Below are 22,837 nucleotides of genomic sequence, written 5' to 3'. Positions count from 1 at the left end.
TAGAGAACTGTTTAAACACTAAGGATTAATAAGGTAATAGAACATAAAACAGGTATAAAAAGATTTAAAAAACAAAGATGCATTCTCCTAGAGACTGTGCACTCTTAATGGTTTTATTGAGAGGTGTTTGTGTCTTCACCCTGTTTCACAAACTCAGCTTGCTCTGTTGGCCCCCTTGTCTGTGCTACTCACAGTGTCCGTCAGCAAGAATATCGTGCCCCTCCAACACTGGGTCAGGTGCTGCTCTCCTTCGTGGTGAGCAGGTGGGTCACTCCCCCTCCAGATGTCACAGTCAGTGATATGCCATTTGCTCCATAGGTGGGCTCAGCTTGAAGAATAACAGCTTTATGGAGATATAATTCACATACCATAAAATGCAGCATTTGAAAGTGTGCATTAGGGTTTTAAGTACATTGCAGGGCTTTGTAGCCATCACCCCCAAAAGGAACGGGTACCCTATAATAAGTCAGTCCCTAACCTTCCTTTCCCTTAGCCCCCAGCAGCCACCACTCTACTTTCTGCCTCTATGGATTTGCCTATTCTGGGCATTTCATATAAGTAGAAACATACAGTATGCCGCCTTATTTGTTTGTCATCTTTCATTTAGTGTGACGTTGTCTAGGCTCATCCATGGTGTAGCATATATCAGTACCCAAATTCCTTTTTGTGTTCAAATAATATGCCATTGTTATAAATACTCCACATTGCTTGTCCATCCATCAGTTGATGATGAATAATTCTGCTGTAAATGCTCATGGACAAGTTTTTGTGTGAACACATATTTTCAGTTCTCTTGACGATATATCAGAAAATGGAATTGCTGGGATTTATTCTACTTTTAACATTTTGAGGAATTGCTAAAGTAGTTTTTAAAGTGACTGCACCATTTTATATTTCCAGTAGTAATGTATGAGGAGTCCAGTTTCTCCACATCATCATCAACACTATTTATTACTGGGTTTATAAATACATATTTATATATCCTATATCATATATATTTGTCATCCTAGTTGGTATGAAGTGGCATGTCATTGTACTTTTGATTTCTGTTTCCCTGATGCCTACTGATGTTGAACATCTTTTTACGTGCTTATTTCCCATTCGTAGGTTTTTTGGAGAAATATGTATTCAAATTCTTTGCCCAATTTTATTGTATTTGTCTTTGTATTGTCACATTTTAAGTCTTCTTTGTCTATTCTGGATAAAAGTCCCTTATCAGGGAAAATATTGGAAATAATTTCATCCATCCTGTGGATTGTCTTCTTACTTTCTTTATGAAGTCCTTTGAAGCACAAAAGATTTTAATTTTACTGAAGTCCAGTTTACTTGATTTTTTCCTTTTGTTGTTTGTGCTTTTGGTGTCATATATTACAAGTATTTGTAATCCAAAGTCCTGAAGATTTTCTCATTGTTCATTTTCTAAAAGTTTTATAGTTTCAGGTCTGTGATTTATTTTCAGTTAACTTTCATAAATGGTGTTAAGATAAAAGTTCAGTTTTCTTTCTTTCCAGGTGTATGTGCAGGAGTCCCAGCATCATTTTTGTAAAGATTATTTTTTCCCCATTGGATTGTCATGGCACCTTTTTCAAAAATTAAATGGTTACGTGTAAGAGATTGTTTATGGACTCTCAGTTCTTTTCTCTCAATCTATTTTTCTGTCCTTTATGCAAGTACCACACTGTGTGGATGAGTTTTGTTAGTGAGTTTTGAATTTGGAAACTTCAAAACTTTGTTCTTTTTCAAGATTGTTTTGACTATTCTGGGTATCTTGCATTTCCATATTAGTTTTAGGATCAGCTTGTTCATTTCTGCCAAAAAGCCAGAGTTGCATTGCATCTATAGGTCATTTTGAGGACAATGGCCATCCTAACAATAATAAGGCTTCTGATCCATGAACACAGAAGAGCTTTCCATTTATTTAAGGTCATTTTTAACTTCTATCACTAGTATTTTATTTTTCTATATACAAGTTTCAGTATTCCACATGTTTTTCTTAATATTCCTAAGTATTTTATTCTTTTTGATGCTATTGTAAATGAAAATGTTTCCTCCATTTTATTTTTTGGTTATTCACTGCTGTTGTATAGAAATATAATTAGTTTTTTATATATTGATTTGTATCTTACAATTTTGGTCAGACTGGGTTATTAATTTTAATAGGATTTTTTTCTTTTCTCTCTTTTTTTTTCCTTTGTGGATTCCTTGTGATTTCAATATATAATATCATGTCATCTGGAATCGAAACACTTTTATTTGTTTCTTTCTAATCTAGAGGCTTTATTTTCTTTGTCTGTTTGCTTTGACTAGAACCTCTAGTACAATGTTGATTGTGGGAGGAAATAATTCAGTCATTCAACAATATGTATGATCTTTACTCCAGGTTTTTCATAGATGTTCTCTGTCAAATTGAGGAAGTTCTCTTCTATTTCTAGTTTTTATCCATTTTTCTATTAATATGGCATATTACATGAATTGACTATTGTTTGTTGAACTGCCTTTGCATACCTGGATGCATCCCACTTAATTGTGGTCTATTTTATATGTTACTGGATTGGATTTGCTTGTATTCTGTTGAGGATTTTTGCATTTATATTCATAAGAGATAGTCTTTAGATTTCTTGTGATGCTTTTGTCTGGTTTTGGTATCAGTGTGATACTAGTCTCATTGAATGAATTGGGAAGTGTACCCTCCTCTTTATTTTTAGACGAGTTTGTGAAGCATTGTTTTCTTTTTTTGTTTGTTTTTATTTTTGTTTTTTCTTTAAGTAGTTAATGGAATTCACCAGCAAAGCCATACAGGCCTAGCATTTCTTTGTGTGAATGTTTTGGATTGCTATTTCAGTCACTACTTACTGTAGGATTATTTGAGTTTTCTATTTCTCCTTGAATTAGCTTCAGCCATTTATGTCCTTCTAGGAATTTATCCATTTCATCTAGATTATCTCATTCATTGGCTATATAATTATCCATAATATTCCCTTATATTCCTTGTTATCTTTGTAAGGGCAGTAGTGACATCCTTCCTTTCATTTCTCATTTTAGTAATTTGAATCTTCTCTCTTTTTTTTTAATATTAGCTAAAAATTTGTCAATTTTGTTGATCTTTTCAAAGAACCAACTTTTCTTTTTGTTGATTATTCTCTGTTGTTCATCTATTCTCTATTCCTTTTATTTCTGACTTTAGTATTTTGATTAGAATGTTTAATTCATTTACATTAATGTAATTTCTTATCAGGTTGAAGTTACATCTGCTATCTACTTTCTATATGTCTTTTTTCCCCATTCCTCTATTACTACACTTTTTTGTACAAAGTAGGCATTTTCAAGTGTGCCATTTTAATTTGTTGTTTATTTTATATTTTTCCTCCTCCTCCTCTTCCTCCTCCTTACTTCTCCTCCATTGCTCTGGAGATTATAATTAACATCTTGTTTTAAAGCAATCTAGTTCACATGAATGCCAACTTAATTTCAATAGTACACCAAAACTTTGCTTTGGTATCAATCTTTTCCCTCCCCCCCTCATGATGTCACTGTCTTACAAATTACACCTTTATGCATTTATAAGTGCATCTACACAGTTTCATAAGTATTGTTTTATGCAGTTGTCCTTTACATCAAATAGAACAAAACATTTACATGTAATACTCAATTTATACTGTTTTATTTTTTTTACTCATGTAGTAGTGTTCTTTATTTTTCAGGTGAGTGTCCTTTCATTTACACCTGCTGGACTATCCTTAGTATTTCTTGTCGGGTAGGTCTGCTAGCAATGGATTGTTTCAGATTTTGTTTTTGTAGGAGTGTCTTAATTTCTCCTTTAATTTTTTTAAAGAATCATTTTGCTGGCTATAAAATACTTGGTGACAGTCTTTTCCTTTTATCACTTTGATGATACCATCCCACTGCCTTCTAGTCTCCATGATTTTTGATGAGAAATCAACTGTCTTACTGAGGAGCCTTTCTATATGTTGAGCCACTTTTGTCTTTCTGCTGTCAAGATCCTTTGTTCTTGTGTTTTGACACACTGAGTCTGATATGCCTATTTTAGATGTCTCTACGTTTATACCACATGGAATTTGTTGAGCTGCGGGGATGTACAAATTAAAGTTTTCATCAAATTTGGGAAGTTTTCAGCCATTATTTCTTTATATATTCTTTCTGCCCCTTTTTTTCTCTCCTTCCTTCTTGCGCTCCCATTATGTGTATATTGGTATTGTTGATGGTGTCCCATCTATCTCTGACACAGTGTTCATTTTTTTCATTCATTTTTCTTTCTGTTCCACAGAGTGGATAATCTCAGTAATTTTAAGTTTACTGACATTTTCTTCAACAAGTTCATATCTACAGAGAAACCACTCATTGAAGTTTTCATTTTAGTCATTATATTTGTATTTCTAGAATTTCTAGTTGGTTTTTAATATAAATTTTTTATTGATATTCTCTGTAAAATGAGATGTTCACATAATTTATTTCTTTAGGCATGGTTTCTGTTAGTTTTTTGAACATATGTGTAATTGCTTATTTATGTCTTTGTCTAGTAAGTCCAGTGTCTGGGCTTCCTCAGTGAGTTTCTATTGACTCCTTTTTCCCCTCTTTTATGGCCAAACGTTTCTGTTTCTTTGTACATCATGTAAATTTTCTGTTGAAACTGGACATTTAAAGTATTACAATGTGGCAGATCTGAAAGCCACATTTTCCTCATCTCAAGGGTTTATTGCTGCTTCCAATGTCATTGCTGCTGCAGCTATTTATTTAGTTACAGTCCTGAACAAATTCTGTAAAGTCTGTATTCTTTATCATGCATGGCCATGAGATAGTGTGTGTGAAGAAAGCGTAGTTGTCATCACTGTAATAATGATTTGACAGTAATTTCTTTCAATGCGTGGAGCCTATCATTTGAGCTGATGCCAGGTGGCTGTGTGTCTGCGTGCTGAGGTATGCCCTCAGCACCGGCAGGCAGTCTGTAGCTCTTCCGTGGCCTTTAGTTCTTGCTTGTGCAGAACCTAAAGTTCAGCCAGAGTTGAAGGCTTAAGGTTGTCTCAGATCTTTCCTTGCCCTGTGCCACACATGTGTACGGCCTTCTACAATTCTCAAAATTTTTTGGAGCTTTTTAACCCTACCTTCACCCCCAGAACGTCTCATTACTCAATTTTGCCATCTAAGTTTCCTAGTCAGTATCTAGTTAGCCTCTACTGGTCCCGCTGCCTCAGGCGGTTGTAATGTTAAATACTCACTGCTGATTGTTTCCCACACACACTCTGGGGACAGGCTGTTTGCACAGCATGAGTTTGTGATAGGTCAAATAGTGACAGCTTTCTGGGGACGGATTTCTTGGGTAACTTTAAATCACTTCTGCCCCTACCTTGACTGTGAGACTATTGCTTTTAAAGGCCACCATTTAGGTTAGGATACAGGGATGGGGTAGATCAAGTTACAATGCCACAAAACTCACTATATTTATGGAGATTTAGCTTTTTTTTTCTCAAATAAACAGTCCCCAGATTGCTGGAAGTCTTGGTTTAATTTCCAGAGTTCTACAGAGGTTAATTTTGACAAATTTTGCCATTGTCATTGCTTCATAGAGAAGTAAGTTTTCCAAGATGTTTACTCAGATATTCTAGAAGTGTATCCCATTTGCATTTGTTTTTAACTGAGTTACTTGCAAGACTAACTAATTCTACAGATCCAGCCCCATTCACATAAGAGTCCACCTGCATGGCTTCTCCTACAGGGAGCAGTGTGCAACCTGTTGTCAGATTGTTGTTTTTTTTTATTAAAGTGAAGGGTTTTTTAAAAATATGCTCATGAGTAGCCTTTTGTCATTTTTACAAGTTATGAACTTCCACTAGTCTGTGGCTATTTTTTCCCCTCACTTTTCGTTGCTTTAATGAAGTTCTCACTTTTAAGGATTTTCAGTATACCAGTTTGTGGATGCTGATCACACGGGTGAGGCATTTAACTACTGTCTAATCCTCAGTCTTTGCTCTGATTCACTGTCTGGAACATCTGAACACATCTACTGAACCCCGTATACCAATGGATGCTAACAGCCCTAATTAAAAGTATGCTTTTTAAGTAAAGCAAAAAATACTAACTTTGACACTGGAAAAGACAACTCTCAAATTTCCTTGCTGATCTTGCTTTCTGTGATCATGAGCTACATCATGTTTTTAGAGCCGACAGGCATATTAAGCTACTGATTTTATTTCATCGGATTTTAGAATGCAGAACACATTTCAGGCCCACTTATAGTACCATATGTGTATCTTTAAGGATATGTACATATGATGATGTCTTTATAATAAGTACCTTATTTTAAGTACCTACTGCTGTTAACCACATTAAGGAAAGCTTGAAACTGCAGTACTGAAATTTCTCATACCACCATCATCCCGTAGCTTCTCTTTTGCATTAGATGTTGTGTGACAGAGTATTTTTCTGCTCCCTAGAAATGATCAATGTTGAACGAGGAAAAAAAAACCCTCCTCAAATAAATATACTCCAAATCACACACTTATCTGAACAATGGCCACCATTTTAGTCCACACCAATCCATCTACTCATACTGACTCAGAGTCCTCAACATAGACAATCCACCCCTGAAGTCAGGATCCTCAGTACACGTTCTATCCCCTCCCCATTCCTTGTTGATTCTGACTTACTTTTGTCCAACGCGTCCTGCCAGTCTCTTCGCTGCCTGACTGCAGTTTTTAATTTTTACCTTTGAGTTCCAGGTTGCGCCTAGTGATTTCCAGAAAAACTCCAGACACCTGGCTCATCAGGAGGGGTGGGGAGGATTTCAGGAAGCTGTTAACCTAACTCACTTGCAGATAAGTGAGTGGCTATTGTGAGCATTCTTCTAGATATCTGTCATGCCGGCTGCATCCACCCCAGCAAAATAACGTAGCTCCTCCCACCACCTCTGCCTCCATTCATCTGGGTTTCTGCTTTAAGTGACACTCACATGCTGCTGATGGGCATTATATATATATACATATATATATATATTAATTGAAGTATAGTCAGTTACAATGTGTCAATTTCTGATGTACAGCACAATGTTCCAGTCCTTCATATTCACATATATATGTATGAATTCCTTTTCATATTTTTTTACTAAAGTTTATTACAAGATATTAAATATTGTTCCCTGTGCTATACAGAAGAAATTTATTTTTTAAGCTATTTTTATATATAGTAGTTAATATTTGCAAATCTCAATCTCTAATGGGCATTTTTAAAGCCACATTTGGAACCCTTGTTGCAGAAGAGTCTGAGAAATATATTTTCAACCTCATAGCCTTTTGGTTAGGAAGTTGGAATAAAGGCTGAGCTGGCTCGCCTTCCTTGTCTGCCTTTGTGAGTAAAGGGGTCTGGAGTTTCAAGGCCCAATGAAATGTCCCAGCCCTTCAGTAGCAAACTCTTAAAGCAACCAAAATGCTTCCATCTACCAGAGCATGACTTGTCCTTAGACACTGCTGGACATAACCACCGACGCTATCTAAAGCATCGTCTTCATCTGGTGCACACTTTCTTTAGATGTGTAATATCCTGATTAACAGGACAAGCTGGTTTGGATTCCCAAGGTCACAGGCAGCCTTCTGCCTGACTTTGGTGTATATATGTTCATTGAAGAGTCCTCTCTCAGATCAGCTAGAGCTGTCTGGTGTGTGGTTTGCCAGAGAATGTGGGTACAGTGCTCCCCACCAGAGTGCTGCCGGTTGTTTTATTGCAGGAAGAGAGAGAGTAAAAGAGACAGAACAGGAAGTTCTTGTCCAGCCTCAAACACAGTCACCCCCGCCCAGGGCTCTTGCTCTGGGCCACACAGCAGTGCAGGTCAGCAGTGATGTGGCCCCGGTGTACTCCAAAACATGGTGTAGTTGTACTGGGCTATCTGTGTCTTTCACGTGCCCTGCAAAGTTCTCGGCTTTGTGAAATGGGGAACTAAGGAACTCCCACCCATGGCTGTAGCTCCCAGGGTTTGCACCCTTACGGGTTTTGAGGATTTGCTGGCAACTCATTCTTTTTCACCGGGTCATTTCTCGGTTAAACGGCAGTCCTGTGACTTCCTTATCAGAACTGCTCCTTAAGTTCGGGATTTAGTGAAAGATGCCATTTTAGCCTGTAAGTTCATGTTCAGGGAGGAGGAGGAAGACAGCACAGATTAGAATTGCTGTCTTGCTTCTTTTTAATTATTGTTTTCATAAGCCGTCTCCTGTTGTCGAATAGACACTGAGTAAATGAATGACTGTTACACTTCCATTTGAAGGATGAGGAAAATGACACTCAAGGAGAGGAGGCAAACTTCCTGAGGTTCCAAAGACAAAAAGGGATGAGCACAGAATAAGATCCCTGCAAATTTCTTGGCTGTCATCAGCCTTTAGGTCAATGACAGAGTGCCGTGTGTAGTAGTAAACTTGTAGCGTGCATTTAAAAGGGTGCAGATGTTCTTGTTTTGTTGATGCAATCACACTGTTTTGTCTGGGACTCTGAAAAAGAGAAATGGGTTAGAAAATGGTGGTTTCTCATCCTTGGTCCATCCTCTCTCTCACAGATATGGACCCTTCAATCTGTAGCAGGAATAAGACAGCCCCAGCCTTCCCGTCTCATGAGATCAGTACTCATTCATTTCATTCCTGCCCACCTGTAGGAGATAAAGCACAGCGTGATTTTCATGTCCTGCTTCACTGATTCTTGTGAAATTAGGTGTTTGAAGATAGAAACTCATGAAAGGCAGCTGCTTTTCTTAATATAAAGTGCAGTAAATTTCTTAGCAGAGAAGTAAATTGAGGATTTTCTTCATTGAAAATCAAAAGAGATTTCAAGAGCATCTGTATTTCTGATGCATAGATTAAAATGACAAAATCTAGAGGGATTACAGAAATACAAGGAAGATACCAAAAGTGTCTTTAAAGAGCTTTTCTAAGACTGGGCTTGTAAAGAGAGTGTTAGTTGACAGAGACCCTCTTCTCACCCATAGTCCCTCTCCTTAGGTTGGAAAGGGCCAGCGTTTCCCCTGTGTGCAGTCCTGGTGCTTCAAGTGAGTTGTAGGTTAGGGCGGTGCACATGGTGCTGCCTTCAGTTTGTCCATCGAAAATAACTCCTGGCAGTCAGAGGGCGAGTGTGTTGCAACGACATGAACCATTCACCATGCTCTCCGGGGTGTGTGCTCATCTCAGCTCATCTCGGCTCAGGTGATGGCAGAGGAGAGAATGGTGGCAAGAGGTCAGCCATGAGTAGGAGGGAGCAACTGGAGTCAGCTTGGAGCCAAGTGGCTAGGAGTTCCAAGTTGAATTCCCAGGACTTCCCACAGTTCATTCATTCAGCTAATACTTCTCAAGCACCTGTGATGTTCTGGTGTTTCCTTTGTAAACAGAACCATATCCCTGTCCTCATGAAGGTGACGTTCTAGTGGACATAAGAAATGATAAACGCAGAAGCAGATCCAGGTCAGGACACATGAGTGCTGTCTACTTTGGAGTGCACAAGGTGAGATCCTTTGGGAAGGAATGTATGATACAGGAAAATGTGGGGGAGAGAATGGACGTATCCCAGGACTTATTTGGGTCCCTGAGATGCACCTCGTGAAATGTGGGTCCTTGGTTTGCACAGGAATGAATCCAAGAGAGAGCCACAGTTCAGTAAATGTAGATTTATTCAGAGAGATATATACTCCACAGACAGAGTGGGCTGTTTCAGAAGGCAACAGAAAGGCCATGAGGCGTGGGGGTTGGGTGCTCCAGTTTAAAGTAAAAATAGTTACACACTCCTCTGACATAGTGTGGGCTGTCTCCCTCAGCAGAGAGAGCAGCCATGAGGTGTGGTTGTTAGTTTTTAGGCACTCAGGATTTTCATATGCTAATAAGTGTGAGGATTATTCCAACCGCTTTGGGGAAGGTGTTGGGATTCCCAGGAATTGGGCCACCACTCACCCTTTGAACTTTCATGGTCAGCCTTGAACCTGTCCTGGCACCTGTGGGAGTGCCTTTTAGCATCCTGCTGTATTTCAGTGAGTGTATTGAAGCTCAAGATCTACTGGGAGTTGACTTTTCCACCATCTAAGGTGCTAATGGCTGTGCCATCCTTTTAATGGCTGTGCCCGGCCCCCTTCCCTCCTGTCTCATGAAGGAGCTCAGGAGTGATTGCACAATTGCAGAGCAGGGGACAGAGTGGAAAGAACTTTATAAGTGGAAGGTGGAAGGCAGTGTTGGCAGTAGAATTCTCAAGTCAATTATAAAATAAGTGTCTTCTGTTTGCTGGGGGTACCTGGTCTCACATTAGGGAGCTGTGAGCCTTGGGGACTTCAGTGAGTGGGTGGCTCACTGTGTATACTGTGTTGCTTCTTAGGCGGCCCGAGGACAGTTGGCTTATAGGTGACCCATTCACTCAAGCAGGGGTCTCTTTGGGGATTTTCTGCACTTGAGGCTAACATGGGTCACATGGGGGGCAGGACCGGCCAGTCACAGCTTGGTCCACAGTCACCTAGTGCCCTCGCGGCTTTCATCCCATGGATGCGTCACCTCCCCCTCGAAGGGGACAAGGGCACAAGTGGTGGGGCAGCTTCTCAGTGGTGGAGGCATTGCTCTCCAGACCCAACACTCAACAGCATGGACCCCTGGTGTTGGCCACAGTCTTGGCTAGATGAGGCTGTTGGGGAGCTGAGCTCATGAGACGTGGGTGCCATGCTTCCACTCTCACCAAGAGCTCTATTTTGAAGATTCCGGTCAGAGAGCCACAAATACTCCCTAGCCCATAAACAAAGAACAGTCCCTTTCCCTCGGGGAAGGGCACACAGAAGGAGAACGGATCATCCCGAGAGCAGGAGAGGCCAAATCAGTCCTGCCATCAGGGGTCTGACAGATGAGCCAGCTCAGTTCCTCTTACTAGTTGTTTACTTGGAGGATCTGGGGTATTTCGGTGACCTGCAAGTGTCAGGAAATAGTACACTAGGGCTTTGTAGATTTTCTGGTCTGGTGTTAACTCACCCCATTGTAGCTGTTGTGCAAGGAAACAAAATTTGGTGGACAACAGGCCATGGCCTCTGCTCCCTGGTGGAGCCAGGAGATTACAATGTTAAGAACGACTGCGGGGGCATAATTTCTATGTTGAGAGGCCAGATGGCCTTACATATCTCTCATACTGGATGTCTAAGTTGCAAAGGGAAACTGGATTTCATCCAGCTCTCCAGCCAAGGAGGAGACCACAAGAGGCCTCCCCCACCAACTGTGAGCTCTTTGCCTCCACTGACAGCAGCATCTATAGCAAAAAGCTGGGCTGCCACCTGCGTTTCCGTGTAAACATCCGAGTAGCCTCAGCAATGGCCTCATGAGCGATGGTGTGCCCAAGGAAGCGCTGTGTGGGACAGAGGGAGGAGTGCCGGGGTCAGACACCAGGAGGGCAGGCAGGCAGTGAGGACATCTGTGCAGCGCAGGCACCGTGGAACTGAGCCAAAGGGAGAAGTGTTTTGGAGCAGGAAGCCTGGGCAGTGCCGTGTTGTTCGTAAGAAGATCCTGGGCTCTGGATCCAAGAAGTCATTGGCTTGATTCCAGATCACAACCCTCATCTTGGGCAAATGTTTGAAGCTTTCTGTGCCTCTGTTTCTTGGTGTCCCAATTGGGGACAATAGTAGCAATTACCTCTGAGAGTCAGGAGCGCCTTTATAGATGTCATTTCATTACGCTCACAGCAGCCCACGAGCAAGGTGCTAGGTCCCCCATTTTACACGTGGCAGACGAGTAACTTTTAATCAGTAATCACGCAGCTAAGTATGATCATAATCAGCATTTGAATTTGATCCCTGTGTCTAGATTATTTCTATTCTCACTCAGTATTACTGGAAAACTAGTAACGTCAGAACAAACACTGCAGGGAAGTGGGTGCTTGAAACATGTTTGTCGTCTTCACCATTGGGGAGTGTTGAGTTCACGTTCCTCGCAGCCCGTCCGAGGTCCCCTGCGTCTCCGGCTGCCCCTGGTGGGGTCTTCAGGACTCTAGGCAGGTTCTCCTTGTTCTCTACCCCCAAGACTCTCTGCTCTCTGGAGGTTGATTCTCAACCCTGACTGCTCGGTACAGCTAATGTCTAAAAACAAAAAAAGGTGGGGAGGGTTCGGCTCAGTGTTAGAGCATGTGCTTAGCATGAAAGAGGTCCTGGGTTCAATTCCCAGTACCTCAATTAAAATAAATAAATCTAACTATCCCGCCCAAAAAGGAAAACAGTGTTTAAAAAACAATAAACAGTACAAAGGCCCCACTCCAGGCTGTGGTGCACTATTTTTTAAAGGCTCCCAGATGCTTCCCATATGCAGGAGGGTGAGAGCTATACCTTTACACCTCTTGTGAGCTTGTCCACTCATACCCGTTAGCCTCTTGAAACAGGAAAACTACTTGGCTCGGCCTAGAAATTTCTCCCGATTTCTAGACTTTTATTTGCCTACTGCACATCTCTCCTGGAGCCCACAGGCACCCAGCCAGAACTGAATCAGTTGTCTGCTCTCATGACTTGCCCCTCTTCCTGCCCTTCTTTTTTTGTTTAACATTTTTTATTGATTTATAATCATTTTACAATGTTGTGTCAAATTCCAGTGTTCAGCACATTTTTTCAGTCATTCATGGACATATACACACTCATTGTCACATTTTTTTCTCTGTGATTTATCATAACATTTTGTGTATATTTCCCTGTGCTATACAGTGTAATCTTGTTTATCTATTCTACAATTTTGAAATCCCAGTCTATCCCTTCCCACCCTCTACCCCCCTGGTAACCACAAGTCTCTATTCTCTGTCCATGAGTCTATTTCTGTCCTGTATTTATGCTTTGTTTTTGTTTTTTTTTTTTTTTAGATTCCACATATGAGTGATCTCATATGGTATTTTTCTTTCTCTTTCTGGCTTACTTCACTTAGAATGACATTCTCTAGGATCATCCATGTTGCTGCAAATGGCATTATGTTGTCGGTTTTTATGGCTGAGTAGTATTCCATTGTATAAATATACCACATCTTCTTTATCCAGTCACCTGTTGATGGACATTTAGGTTGTTTCCATGTTTTGGCTATTGTAAATAGTGCTGCTATGAACATTGGGGTGCAGGTGGCACCCTGAAGTAGATTTCCTTCTGGGTACAAGCCCAGGAGTGGGATTCCTGGGTCATATGGTAAGTCTATTCCTAGTCTTTTGAGGAATCTCCACACTGTTTTCCATAGTGGCTGCACCAAACTGCATTCCCACCAGCAGTGTAGGAGGGTTCCCCTTTCTCCACAGCCTGTCCAGCATTTGTCATTTGTGGATTTTTGAATGACGGCCATTCTGACTGGTGTGAGGTGATACCTCATTGTAGTTTTGATTTGCATTTCTCTGATAATTAGTGATATTGAACATTTTTTCATGTGCTTTTTGATCATTTGTATGTCTTCCTTGGAGAGTTGCTTGTTTAAGTCTTCTGCCCATTTTTGGATTGGGTTGTTTATTTTTTACTTATTGAGTCATATGAGCTGCTTATATATTTTGGAGATCAAGCCTTTGTCGGTTTCACTTGCAAAAATTTTCTCCCATTCCATAGGTTTTCTTCTTGATTTATTTCTGGTTTCCTTTGCTCTGCAGAAGCTTGTAAGTTTCATTAGGTCCCATTTGTTTATTCTTGCTTTTATTTCTTCTAGGAGAAAATTTTTGAAATGTATGTCAGATAATGTTTTGCCTATGTTTTCCGCTAGGAGGTTCTTGCCCTTCTTATTTCAGGGAATGGCACTATAATTTAGACACTGCCAAAGCCATAAAGCTGGCCTGCATCTTTGACTTCTTCCTGCCCTTCCATCACACCTGTGGCCAATCCGTCCACCTGCTGAAATGTTTTCTTCTCTCTCCTCCTGAGAGGGCCTCAGCAGGCCTCCACATGAACCTGCCAATAGTCCTCCCTGCCTCTATCTTGTCTCTTTCTAGATCACTTTGCATGTCTCCTCTACCTTGGAGGCACACAGAGTCCTTTGAGATGTGCACCTGTGATCTCTCCACCTGGTTGCTCATCTGCCTCCCGCACCCTGTGCTCGCTTGTAGACTATTTGCAGTTCCTGGAAGGGACCTGGCTCTCTTTGGCCTCCCTCCTTTGCATGCGCAGCTCCCCAGGGAGAAATGGCCTTAACATTATACGTTCACCTGATCACTTCTAGGGCATCTCAGAACTCAGCACAGTGTTTCCCTCCTCTGGGAAAGCCTTGGCTACAGTTCCGGCTCTCTGCCCTGAGCACCCTCTGCTGACTGTTATCCAAGCCCTCTTAACACGCCTCCTCAGCCATCACTTCACTGAGTCCTGTGCACCTAGGAGCTCCCAGAAGCAGGGACTGTGTCTTTTTCCTCTTTATTCTCAGAGCATTGTACAGACTCAGGTACAATGGTGGAGGGCACAGTGGTTATTCTGCAATTTCTCTAGAGTTGGGGCCTAGGGGTAACAGTCTGGTGGGAAGAAGGGCTTAGGGGATTTCCCCTGAAGCTACATTTTCAATTACCATTTCATGTTGTTTTTGTCTGCTATTTAAAGTTACGATTCTTAAAACAGAATGACGATTTCTAAAAATTACTTTACCGATGATTGAGGAAAATGGCAGTTTTCCATATTTAAGAATATTATTTTAAGTTTGTGTGACTGTGGTGGTGGAAAATAGAAATGCAGGGGCTACTAAAGCATTCTCATCCCCTTCCCCACTCTCAGGTCCTTTGGACAGAAGAGACAGAGGGATGTGAGGAGAAGGCTTGGAGGGTGCACCGTGCAGTGCTTTTAAATTGTGACAGTTACTTGTGCTTTTTTTTACTTTTTTTTTAATGGAGGTAATGGGGCTTGAACCCAGGACCTTGTACATGCTTAGCACGTGCTCTACCACTGAGCTATACCCACCCTTCCCCCCGATATTTGTGTTTTTAGTGGGCATAATGTGCTGGTAGCAGGTACTTTAGCATCAGACACAGTCACCTGCCTCTGACCATCACGTTAATACCTTTCCCCTGAGCTAGAGAGCTAGTCTGTTTCCAAAAGTTCAATAAATTATCTACATTTTCTTTTTTCTTAAACAAAAGGTATTAACTCATTTTTTTAGTATCGCCTATAAATATAATGTGATTTTATTAACCATTTACCAAAGTGTTAAGTGTAATAAATATTAAGTACAGATTTCTGAAGCATCAGTCATCACTGAAGATCCACATTCTGCTGTTCTCTCTCGATGTTAGTCACCTTACTATTGGAGTTCTGAAAGCAGCGCCAGGCAGAACTTGAGTACAAATGGGACACGGTTGAGCAGGAAGAACAAGTCCGACCAGAATAGGAGGCGCGGTGTCCCCACGTGGAGATAGATGAGATTACCCAGGAAGAGCGGGTGCTGTTTAGATGCACTTTAGTCTGTTTACTTCTGGACTTGTCAGCCTTGGCTGCATGTTGGAATCACCAGGGGACCTTAAAAAATGTTGGTGCCTGGATTCCATCACTGCAAACTCTGATGGTACTTAGTGGCCTGGGGTGCATTCTGGCATAGGGAAGTTTTTAAAGCTCCTCTGGTTATTCTAATGTGCAGCCAAGTTGAAGGAGCACTGCCTGGAATGGTGGACACAGAAGAGAAGTGAGGCCCTTCCTTCATAATAACAGTAAAAAGGGGGAAAAGAAAAAGACTGGTATAAGTGTATAAGAGGCATTGATTTGTATCCTTTCATAACACCAAAAAAAAATGCAAAATATAAATTAGCTACAATGACATAGTTGTAGAAGGAAAGACAAATTGGTTTTTATAGTTGACTCCCATTTTTTCACATGCGGCCTCGTTTTCATAGTAGACTAAGTGCCCCTTTGTCTTGAACTAAGTCCCAGTCACTGCTACCCCTTCCTGTTGGGATGTGCACAAAGAAGCATGGCTCTCATCCTAAAGTCAGAAAGGGTAGAAGAAGCAGGGAAACATTTGTTGAGGTGCCATCAGTGTTTGAGCAGTGTTTGAGCTAGTCATGTTACATAATTGGAAATGTAAATTTATTGCTGCCACTCCTGCTGCAAAATTAAAAAAAATAAAACTATATATCTTTGTATCAACATTCCAGAGCTATGAAAAGATGATTTTTGAGTCATTTGTATTATTGCTTCTTTCCATCAGCTGAGATAATTTAGAGCTGTTTGTTCTTGCAGTCAGCAGCAGCAGGACAGAAGGTTATGAGCATGAATAACACTTGGAAAAAATGCTTTTATTAGGAGCATCTGAAAATGTCTCCAAATATAGATTTAATAAATGAATCACAGATCTACATAATGTTGGCATTGAAAAGATATGGAGAAAGCAGGTCGAAATCCTCTTTTATAAATGGAAAAAAATGAGGTTCAGCTACCAATAGAAAGTGACATTTGTCTTTTACAATGTAATAAGCTTCTAATAATCCCCATTATGAATAGCTCCCATTGTTTACAACTGAAGATGGGGGTAAAAGCATATGTTGGTGAATGACTGTACATTCAGAGATGAAAGCTGAATCTTAGACAAAATTAGATGTTCATAATGCTTTTGAGTCCTGAAAAACAAAAAACTTATCATATTGGCAGCATACAAAAAATACTGAAGAAAAGTTTTTTGGTCATTTAAACTACCAAGTTTAAATTTAAAATTGCCAGCTAATTAGTTTAAATTTTCATTGGAACATGCTTGTTGAAAAATTGAAGATGAAGACTCATTTAACTTTATAGTTCTTCCTTATTTAAAAAATTGCCTTTTTTTTTTTTTAGTTTTGTATTTGAAGTATTTTACTTTACTTGTGAAAGCATGCTCCATTGTTTAGAGAGGTCAGCGTTGTGGTAGTGAGATCTTGGGAATGAAGTTGCCTAAATTCATATTTGAACACAGTAGCTTGCTTCCTGAGTGATCTTGGACAACTTAACTTCTCTGTGCCATAGTTTCCTATAAAATAAGAATAAGAGAGTTGCTTCTTCATGACAGTGGTAAGGACGGGTCGAAGTAATGTACAGAATCTACTTGGAAAGCTTCCTGGCATAGAGGAAGGGCCATGTACTTAGTTACAGCTATTATTATACTATATCTGGTTTTATAATCCAGTTAAATCTTGAGTCTAACTGATTTCATCTGTTAAAAAATTCTAAATATAAACTCTAAAATGGAAACTCTTAAACTTCATAGTTGTAGCTAATTAACACATAAAGCTCAACCAAGAAACACACAGTGGAGACCAGTTAGCTGCAGACACCTATGATACTTTCTGTCCTGCACAGACTCTAAGCTGTCACTACCTTCACTTCTGAAATCAAAGGCAAGCTAAGGAATAGAGCTTTACAGCTTGGCCTCGTCAGGTGCTCAGACCATGGCAGGGACAGTTTACTGTTCACATGTGCATTTTCAAAAAATAGTATTAAAACGAACACTGTACATATTTTGTTGTGTGTTTGACATTGTTAACAGAAAAGAAAAGGAAAAAAAAAACAGGAAAAAAACCCATGCATTTACAAACAAGGAGGCAATGTCTGAAAATTATTATTATTTTTTTATGTTTAGGATTTAGTGACCAGTAAGGAGAAATAGCATTTCATTGGTGTAATCCCTTGATTGACTAAATTTGTTTTTTTAATAAGGAAGAAGAGCGTGTTCCATTTACCACCTGGGGAAAGTGTATACATATAACCCTTTGTGCAAGTGCTCTTTTTCTTGGTAAGAACCTGCCACAGACTTTTAAAATCTAATGTGAAATGCTGAGAAAACTGAAAGTCAAGTTGGGAACTATGTAGTCTCATAGAGAAAACTTTTTCCAGAGAAAATCTGAGCCAACGCAGGGCGCCACTCTGGAGGTTCCACAGTCTCTTCTGCACACAGTGCTTCCCCCAATTCTTTTCACCTCATTTGTTCAAATCAGATCAGTGGTTTAGGATTCTCCAGGGTTTGATTAAGAGACCAGATGGAGGCATTAAGATTTCTAAAATTTTCCAAGTGTAACAACCTAGGTAAAATATCTAAGAGTAGCCTAACAAAAGGATAGTAGGAACTATCAAAAAATAAAAGTAAACTACTGAAAGATATAAAAGATGCTTTAATCACATGATTCTAGATTAAAAGATCATATCTCCAAAATATCAGAAGTTATAAAATTCATTTGGGTTTATTGTGAATAAAATCATATTAGCAATATAATAATTAATAAGATAATGAGAGTTTTACTAGTTCAAGAATAGCCAGATTAGAAAGTAGGGCAGGAAGTCCAGATATGGGCTCTGATATCAATAATAATTTACTATAAGAGATGGAAGGCATTACAAATCAGGGAGATAAATAAAGGTTATTCAGTGAATGGAACACTTGTTAGCTACTTGGGGGGAAAAGAAAAGATTGAAATCATACAGTGAACCATATATTATGATAAATTCCAGAAACATTTAAAAAGTAACACAATTAGAAAAAAAACTAGAAATAAATATGGATGAGTATACAACCTCTAGATGAACAGTAAGTTTCAGAGGAAATTATACAAAGATTTTCATGCATCATAAGCATCCTAATTTTAAACAAAACACCAGAGGATGTTATTTGTTTACAAATCCGACAAGGGGCTAATTCCTTCAATACATAGAGAGTTCAGATCACTTCAAATGTAACATCAAAATATCTCAGGAGCGTAGAAGGCAGAGAAGATGAACACACATTCACAAAGGAAAAAATAGATGTCACACTTCAATGGTAATTCACTCAGTGCACATCAAAATGAAATAGTTTTCCACCTCTCAAGTGACACAGCTCTGTTTATGAGGATGAAATGTCAGTGATCACCAATCCCATGCCTAGGTTACTGGATAATTTTTGTGAAGTATGGTTGATTTACAATGCTGTGTTAATTTCTGGTGTACTCCTCAAGCCTTCTTAGAAAGCAGTCTGACAGTTGATATCAAGAGTCAAAAATATTCATATGTTTTAATCCACTAATTCAGCTTTGAAAAACTTTTAATCAGGAATTATTTCAAAATGACAGGGAAAAGTCATTATGGATGCAAGTCACAGACATATATAAAATCTCAGCCAAAATATTCTTCCAACTATTCACAAAGTAGAATAGTATGCAGCCATGAAAAAGTGTGTCCATGAAAATATTTTATGACATGTCAAAGTGTTATGCTTATGATAGATTTGAGAATAAAATTAATATATAAAATGATTTGTAATATACAAACAATGCACCGTTCTGAAGAAATTATGTCTATAGGTCAAAGCATTATTCTTATTTTTTTTTTATTCATTTTCAGATTTGGAGTCTTTTGATTGTAGGTGACAAAATCAATCTCCAATGTGTTTAAACAACAACCAAAAAATGGGGATGCATGGGATTTATTGGTTCCTGTAAATGAAAACCTCAGGTCTGAGGTCTGGCTTCAGTCAAGGAGAGATACTCTAGCCTAGATGATGTCAAGGGCTGCTTTTGTCCTGTCTTCATTCTGTGTCCAAAGATGTCTCAGCATGTTGCTTCTAGGCACGCAGCATCCCAGATCATCCATCCAAACCAAGACAGGTCTCTTTTGGCAGCTTCCTCTCTTAATAGAGGAAGCTTATGGTTCACATGGGCACCAGTAAGTATCTCCTCACATAATAGTGGCTCTTCCTGGGTTATTTGCCAATTCTCCAATCATGTGCGAGGCCAATACTATGAGGGGTATTATTTGTCTTAAACCAACTGAGATCTACTTCTGGTGCTTCAGAAAGAGTGGGTCAATCGAGGTTAAATCACAGGACTATAAACAAAATAGAGGTTACTTATCCTATAGCAAGTTCTGGGTCCTCTTCTAAGACTGGGGACAGATCCAGGACAGCAATTCTGTCCACTACTGAGTACTTTCAAATTTTCTTTAATGAGCAAATGTTAAATTTATGATCAGAAAATGTGATAAATAAGAAGAAACTTGAGGAAGGAGAATGGAAAGCTTTCCTGTTTCTTAAGAAATAGTGAACCCATTAAGTGCTTGGAAGAAAAATGGAAATGTGTCAAGTTTGTAAAAGTTCTGAAATGAATTAGAATTGATTTTACAGACCATGTAGGAGACAGTGCTATACAGTTAGTGTGTCTTTGGGCTCTTTGAGTATTTCAGTACTTTCACTGAATAGTTGCTTGATTTGGGGCAAATTGCATCATCTCCACGTGGCTCTATTTCCTCATCTGTAAAAGATATAATATTACCTTCCCCACAGGGTGATTGTGAGGATTTTGAAAAATAGATGTGTGCTGAAGCAATAGTAAGCATTTAAGGATTCTTAACTATTATGTTTACTTCATATATAATTAAAAAATTATTATGCAGACTTTTAAAAATACATACTATTTAAATGGCCTTTATGTGCTGTACAAGAGAGGAAGGCTTAATATACCTTCTATAATACATTTTTCTCAGCCTTAACTAATTTTCACATTTAATCACACACACACCAAAAAGTTATTCCTTTCACAAGCATGAAGATTTAACTGTGAAGAAAAGGATGATGAAAGAGAGTAGAGGAGAAAATAAAATGCTTTCTCTACAAACTGATGGCTTAAAAACTAATAAAAACACCTTTTTAAGACTTTGGTCACCATATTCATAGCTAATACTTACGCAGAGTTTTTCACATGCCTGCGGTTAATGTTCCAAATTTTTTCACAATTAGTAAATAATTGATTCATCACAATAGTCCTATGAATTGCTATTGTTATTCCCCCATTATATGGGTGAGGAGATTGAAGCCACAAGAGGTTAAGAAATTTGCACAAGGCCCCACAGCTAGCATCAGAGCTGGGATCCAGATGCAGGAGTGTGGCTCCAGGAGGGGCTTGTAAACACTCCCTCTGCTCTCCCCTGCAGGTGCAAACCAGCCGCCCGCTGCTGTAAATAACATGATGTGGTTCACTTAGTCCTGAAATTCACATTCTTTGTAGCTTTCTCTCTGGGGCAGCCATCAGGAGCAGCCAGGGACACTGAGTACATGCTTCTGGACTATGACCAAGAAGGTAGATGGAAGGAAAACAGTTTAAAAATGGGATCTTTAATGCGCATTCTTCAGTGGCCAGAAAAAAACCTGCCTAGTGAGGAACTGAAACCCTATTAGCCACGTGCAAATTATGCTTCAGACACCCCCGCTGCCCTTGGGTCCACACAGTCAGAACTACAGTGGATCAGGGACATGAATCTTGTGCAAATGCAGGGAGTAGGAATACCTGCCATTTTAAGATCTCAAGGAGTATGAAAAGCATGTGAAGCTTTCATCAGCAGAGACATGCTGTCACTTCTACTGTTTCCCTCAGGGCATGTCCACAGCTTCACTGGTTCTATTCAGAATGAAGATGACAGCTAGCACCTGCTGAACCCTGAATCAGTGATAGGTTCCCCCTTGAAAGGAAGCATATCCCCTTCATGGGTTACAACTAGTTCATAACATAAGTAATTCTACAGATGTAGAAGGGATACTTTCATTTGTTCTGCTATCACAGACTTCCCTCCAAAAGAACATGCCACCAGTTGCCCCATTTTGACCCATTAAAATATACTTAATAGGCTTTCTTCTTTAGTGCAGTTTTAGGTTTACAGAAAAATTCACAGAAAGTGGAGTTCCCATATATTCCCTATGCCCTGCACACAGCTGCTCCTGCTGCCAGCGTGTTACATTAGTGGATGCACTCATTCTTTTTGACATCTTTCATTCCTCCTCCCCTAAAATTTAACATGCCTGATATTCACGTCTCTTATGGCATTTACGTGCGATTTATATCACTTCTCACGTTTATGTGAAGTTTACAACACATGCATGTTTTCTGTTTAAGCTGGGTTGGGGGCAAGTTTTCTGTGTAAAAATACGATCATTAGTGAGTCTCATGCTGCTGGGTTTTTGGGTTGTCAGGTCCTGTTGACCATTGCTTCAGTTATTGGGATCATTGTCTACGGACTTTCAGTGTTCATTGTATTTTCTTCAAAACTTCCCAACCTGAGTGGAACAGACCCAATCCAAAAGTACCTGACTGTGCAGGTGGGCCACGCCCATCACTGCTTCCCTCATCAGTTTTATCATCTTCATGACCCTGAACGCCATATATGAGAACGTGTCAGTCATGATGACTGACTCTGGTAAGCTCCTCCTGCAGCTGAGATAATTTCTGCACTAGTTTTAGAACCAGGTCAAAACAGAGACTATCTTTTAGGAACTTGAATTGCAGTACATTACAGTCTTTAGTTAACTTCAACTGCAAACCTATTTTCTCTAGCCTATATGAGAAGTGAATTAGCTCCATTTTTGCATTAGTAAAAGGGACAAAGGACGCTTTAGAATGTCCAAGCTCTGTGTAAATATGTCAGTGTTTAATAATAATTTCAATTACATTAGATAATGTACCCTATTGTTGAAAGTAAATAGTCTCTGTATTGCAAATAAGTGGAAGAGGGTCATGGTTCCAGTGGCAGATTTGCTTGCGCGTTACGGAGAGGACAATTAATCACACTGTTATGTGTCTTCCCCCCATGCTGTTCCTGTTAGTGTAGCTCCATTCTCATCAGCTGCGGCTTCTATAATAAATGTTTCTTCTCTCTGGCTTGTATCCCACCCAGCGGCTTAGCGGCCTAAGTTAAGTGCTTCCCACACGTTGCATGTGGCTGGGTGGTTCTCCCAGTGGTCTGCTCAGTGGTCATCTTCTGAAAATACTAAGACCAATTCAAATTCTGAACTAGGAGGATGATCGTTTTATGTTCCCCAAATGTTTCTAGCAAGTTGCCCCGTGTTTTGTTTGTCTTCTTCAATAGTCCTACCTTACTGCCGTTCAGGGAGACAAGAGAATTTTATTTAGCAGGATGTTGAGAAGTAGCTTT

At 39.7% G+C, this 22,837-nt stretch overlaps 1 long non-coding RNA gene across 1 annotated transcript in view; it reads left to right on the top strand.

Annotated features, from left to right (window-relative positions):
• LOC140686243 (uncharacterized) overlaps positions 1–22,837 on the top strand; it is a 54,196-nt gene that overhangs the window by 17,047 nt on the left and 14,312 nt on the right. The gene's annotated exons all lie outside the window — the stretch shown is intronic.

Source organism: Vicugna pacos, chromosome 16 (genome assembly GCF_048564905.1).
Source record: "Vicugna pacos chromosome 16, VicPac4, whole genome shotgun sequence".
NCBI lineage: Eukaryota > Metazoa > Chordata > Mammalia > Artiodactyla > Camelidae > Vicugna > Vicugna pacos.
The sequence above is the reverse complement of the archived record's forward strand: the minus strand, read 5'-3'. Positions and strand labels throughout refer to the sequence as shown.